At 39.6% G+C, this 5,261-nt stretch overlaps 1 protein-coding gene across 1 annotated transcript in view; it reads right to left on the reverse strand.

Annotated features, from left to right (window-relative positions):
• Window positions 1-3,625, reverse strand: part of celf3a (cugbp, Elav-like family member 3a) — a 19,909-nt gene extending 16,284 nt beyond the window's left edge. Inside the window, exon 1 of the mRNA XM_035681922.1 lies at window positions 3,547-3,625. The gene's annotated coding sequence lies outside the window, so the exon portion shown is untranslated. The remainder of the gene's footprint in view (window positions 1-3,546) is intronic.
• Between the last annotated feature and the right edge of the window lie 1,636 nt (window positions 3,626-5,261).

The following is a 5,261-nucleotide window of genomic DNA, read 5'->3' on the forward strand; positions in this document are numbered from 1 at the left end:
TCCATCCATCCATCCATCCATATCTTTAGATGTGTACTCTCCACGGAAACGCATGCACACAAAAGCAAACAGACACTTACACACAACCGCGCACACGCACACACACAAAAGCACACGCACCCTTCATTAAACCGTGTTAGTGCGAACACCTGCCCTCCCTTCCCCCCTCTGCACATGCAAATATACACCAAACACACACAGCCACTTTCTCACTTGGGCACAGTCACATTATTAAATACTTATTGCATTTAAAATTAACGGTGAGGCATTGTTGCAAATATTAAGTGAGTGTTGATGAGGGGCAATATATTACGTCTCTACTGAAGCAGATATGAGCTTCAGGGTGGCGAGCGACAATACTTCTCCCGTTCGATCAAACAAAGAGTTTGACATTTTGGGGCAAATGCGCTAATTTGCTTTCTTGCCCGAGAGAGTAGAAAACTAAAAGACTGATATTCCTCTCGTGTCTGTACACTAAATAAAATGGCTCTACAGTCAGTAGCTTGTTAGCTTAGCTTAGGCATACAGACATAAAAGAAGAGCTATTCCTGGCTTTTAAAACAAACAAGATACTTAACATGTTATTAGGAGCTTTAGAGGTGCTGCTAAGTGGATTTTGTTACCTTTGGACAGACTTTTTATCTTTTCCTTTAACCTACTGATTATTTTCTCAATAATCGATTGATTGTTTGGTCTCTAAAATGCCAGAAAATAGCAAAAAAAAAATGTCCCTCACAAGTTCCCAGAGCCCATGTCTTACAATATCCAACAGTCCAAAACCAAAAAGATATTTAATGTAATATCCTAGCATCACATAACACTAAGAAAGCCAGAAGACATTTAGTTCTAAAAAAAAAATATTGAATTTGTGCCATTTTTTTCTTGAACGCTTAAGGGATTATGAAAATATTGCTGATTCATTTTTGTTGATTTATGTCAAATAATTTCAGCTCTAATGACCTGAAATGGCAAACAGCAACACCCTCGGCTCATTCAACAGTTATTTGGTTATTTCTGTTGGAAAGAGAAGTTTGGTTTTGTAGGTTGCCTTGTAAAACGGCTTCTTTTAATGTGGAATAACTGGAACGTTATTGTCTCTACGAGCCTGAACAACAGCAGACTTGGCCAGACAAATTAGCCCGAGACAGTACAGAGATAAAGAGATAAGAACAGAGAGGGAAAGAGTACAAGATGTCCAAATAGGATTGAATGGGAGCACAGCTCAGGAGTGAATCTTTTCTCTTCCCAACCTCCATTTCCACACTTCTTCCTCTCAGATTGAATGTAGTTTATTGCTCCTGCCTTTTTTTTATGTGTTTTTTTTTCCCACCATTCTCTCACTTTCTTTCCTCGCTTTCGGCTGAATGTGCTTTTGACACTCTTCCTACTCCTCTCACATAGAGACGGACTCCCTCACCTGAAATTAAACACAAGGCCAGGTGCCACTCTGAAACAACCATCTGTTCGCCCCGGCCTGACTTCTTTCTCCGTTTCTTTTTCTTTCTTCTTTCTCCATTGTTAGCAAGGAGAAAAAAAAATAGGTAAAATAGCAAGGAGGAGGGGGGCAAAAAAAGCCTTAAGACCTACCCAGAGAGGAGAAATGCTAAAAAAAGAAATAGTAGTGTTGAGTATTAATGACATCCTTCAGCTTTCTCTACATTCAGGTGAGCCTTCATACAAGCTTTCTCCCCTCAGTCCTATAATTGCCTTCATGTTATTTCTTTTGAATCGCCCCGACCATGAGATGCCAAAGTTAATTATTCTTTGGCAGTGCAGGTGCAATTAGATGACAATTACACCACAGCTGGTAGCAGGGGTGGGAAGCAGCTCTTGTCCGTGTGGGCGTGTATGGAGCTAATAAGATGGTTTTCGTCTTTTTTTTTTCTTTTGGCAAAGAGGGTGAGGGGGTGGGGGGCAGGGGAGGATTTTAGGGAACACAGGGCGGTTTAGCTTGTTCCACACGGCTTAGAGGTAAGAGGTTGTGAGGAGGAGAGCCGCTGGGGTAGAAACACAGGGGGGGGGGCTTTAGACATGGGGCATTGGCCCCTGCTGATCCTCTACGCGAGGTCAGGAAGGTCACGCTACTGTCACGCTAACAATGGGATCTCTTTTGTTGCAACCCTAATACCAGCCTGCTCCTTCAAACTGTTTCTAGTATCCCCCAATAACCCCCTGCCTGCCATTACAACCCAGATTTAATCCTGAAAACAATCGATAAGTCAATCTTCAATAATAATAAGTATGTTTAATAAGTAATTTGTTTCTTTAAGGGGGGCAAAAAATCTAATTATTTGCTGGCTCAAGCTCCTCAAAATGTGAGGTTTGGTGCTTGTGTCTGCTTAAGGGTTGTTTTTTTTTTGTCTATAAAATGTCTGAAAATAGATTTTTTTTTGTGCCCAAAACTCAAAGATATTCAGTTTACTATCACATGAGACAAAAAAAACCCACAAATCCTCATATTTGAGAAGCTTTAGCAAGAGAATGTTTCACATTTTTTGCTTTAAAAATGAACCAAACAATTAATTACAAATAGTTGTTTTTTTATAATTATCTGTCAATCCACTACAATAACCCTTATTTTAAGCAAAAATGCCAAGAATTCACAGCTTCCAGCTTCTCCTGTATGAACATTAGCTGTTTGTCTTAGTTTTGAGCCTTTTTTTGCTCCTGTCAGACTAAACAATTAATCGATGAATCAAACAAAATTGACAGATTATTCGATACTGAAAATAATTAGAGGTGCAGCTCTACATTGTTCCCTTTTCCCTCAAAAACTACTGTCATGAGCTGTCATTCAGCAGGGCACACAAAAAAAAGAAGTGAATGATGTAGATTTCAACAAAAATAACCAAAAGGAAACAGGGGTAAAGCCTTGTTAGTAAAAGAGGAAGCAGCAGCAAGTCTGGGAGCACACTCTGTCTCAGTAATTCCTTGCCTTGTCGCCTTGTCTCTCATATAGTCGGTTATTATAGAGACGCGGCTGTCATGTCATATTTAGCTCTGGAAATGTCATTTGGCAGCACACCTGCTGCCTGGCTATGCTAATAAAGCTAGGTTTAACTTTGATTAGAATTCAGAGGGAAAGATGGATAGAAAGAGAGGAGAGGATGGGGGTGGATAGAGAGAGAGAAAGAAAGAAAGAAAGAAAAAGAAAGAAAGAAAAAGACGAAGACACAAAAAGAAAGAGAAACATCAGAGAGAATAAGAACTGGCAAAGTCACTCCAGCAGCGAGCCTCATAGCTGTCTCTTTCGACCCGTGACATGTTGCAAGATGACTCATGCCTTAACTGGATGGATATGTCTGGATGCATCACATATGAAACATAAGAGGGAGAGCAGCCTCTGACCTTTATTGGAGCATATCAGCTAAAGGGGGAAGTCGGGCCCGCATGTCAAACTCGGTTAATTTCCCCCATGTCATTGTGTGTCCTCGTGTGTCTGTGTGGTGCGTTCAGATAGCCTAGAATGCCAGTTATTTTGCTCCGTTTATATATTTTTATACATGTGAGCTGTTGAGGATCTCGAAAAGACAACGACACACTCACCCCTGGTAGTGTCTTCTGCTCGTGCAGTGCATTCTGGGCTTTGAGGGCGGACTCACGTGCACAATATGTCAGGAAGGCACATCCTGGAGACAAAAGCAGTAGAAGGTAAGCAAACTATAAAAAACAGTGTGTTTTTATGTTAGATTCATATGCTATACAGTGTGTTAGAGCTGGCAGTACCACATTGTGATAACTTAATCTGAATTAAACCTTTGGCCTGGCAAGGAGTTAGAAACATGCTGCTGAAGTTTATTATCCTATATTATAAATCTGCCGTTTCATGTAAGTGCTTTGGATTTACAACAGTTCTGGGTCATCAGCATGTGTTTAAAATGTCTAAAAAGGCCACTCGACTTTAATCAGGACATCTTGTTTTAATATGTGTTGAAAGCTGCATGAAACAGAGGCTAGAAAGTACAATATAAACAACGAGCTGTCTTTTTGTTAAACATTTCTTCCAGAAGCACTGGAGATCTATGGGATTATTAAATCATAATACCTGGAGACTATTCAGACACAAGCAGTCTGAAGGGGTATTTAATATCATGCTGGTCAAGCAAAATGTATGCAGTCCCAGATAATAGAGAAAGGCCTTCATTAACCTTTAGGGCTTCCACAAATCATGAATATGTAAAATTATGCAGAATAGGTGTTATAGGTGTTAGAGGACTGATACCACCTGGCCTATACGTCTCCCAAATGACTGATTTATAAAAGCCTTTGTTTTCTGCGCTCAGATTTGCATTAGAAATGACAGCGAGGATCATTGTTTAGCTTAGATCACTTTAACCAGCTTTAGTCCATCTGTCAAACAGGATTTTGAGTGTGCTGAGATTTAACTTCCAAAATAAGAGAAGCATGCTCACGATGTGACGCACAGCAGTAGTAGTGGGTAACATGAATTCCTACAAATTGACTGATATCGCCACATGAAACCAATTATGGGCTGACAAAATACTTTCTGAGAGATTGAGACAACTACATTAATGGTACTGACAAAAAAATGTTTACTCTGCTTTTGTCATTCTAGGCCTATTTTTCTTTATTCCATCAGTCTAAAATAACTAATTTACGTCTATGTACGGTTTATAATTGTAGTATACAGAAGTAGGTGTGAAGGGGAGCCTCCCAGCATGCACTGTTTCCACATTTCACTTGTTGCTACAGTTAGTTAGCTGCTCAATGTGCTTGCATGTAGTGGACGGAAGCGTATTGAACATTAATTTGAGAGTCTACGAGAACTTCAGATTGCTCTTGATGAGCAGGACACAGATTGCAAAGCATGTGGTCCAGTCTAAAATTTAAAAACTGGAAACTACCTATTAAACAGTTTTTAAAAAAAATCTGCTTTAGTGCTGTGAATGAAATCAAGTATTTTATGTGAATCACAACAAAAACATGAGTCAAGACTGATCAATATTTTAGTCAGTCCACGGAAACTTTTCACCAACTATGAATCAGATTTCTTTTTTAGATCAGTGGTGCTAAACATCAGGTTTTGACCTCACATGAGGTCCTTAAAGAGGCTCCAGAGGGACAAATGAGGAAACTGATTTTAGCTGAGAATTAAATCCTAACTGGAGGACATAAGATACAAGAGCAACTATTGTAATGACCACTATCTTTTCACATAAAGAATACTAAATTAACAGTATCTTTCCCCCATATTAGCTCCTGAGACAAATGGGAGTTCTTGGTCTGGATGACTCTCTTAC

Source organism: Morone saxatilis, unplaced genomic scaffold (genome assembly GCF_004916995.1).
Source record: "Morone saxatilis isolate NCDOM2014 unplaced genomic scaffold, NCSU_SB_2.0 Contig9, whole genome shotgun sequence".
Taxonomy (NCBI): Eukaryota; Metazoa; Chordata; class Actinopteri; family Moronidae; genus Morone; species Morone saxatilis.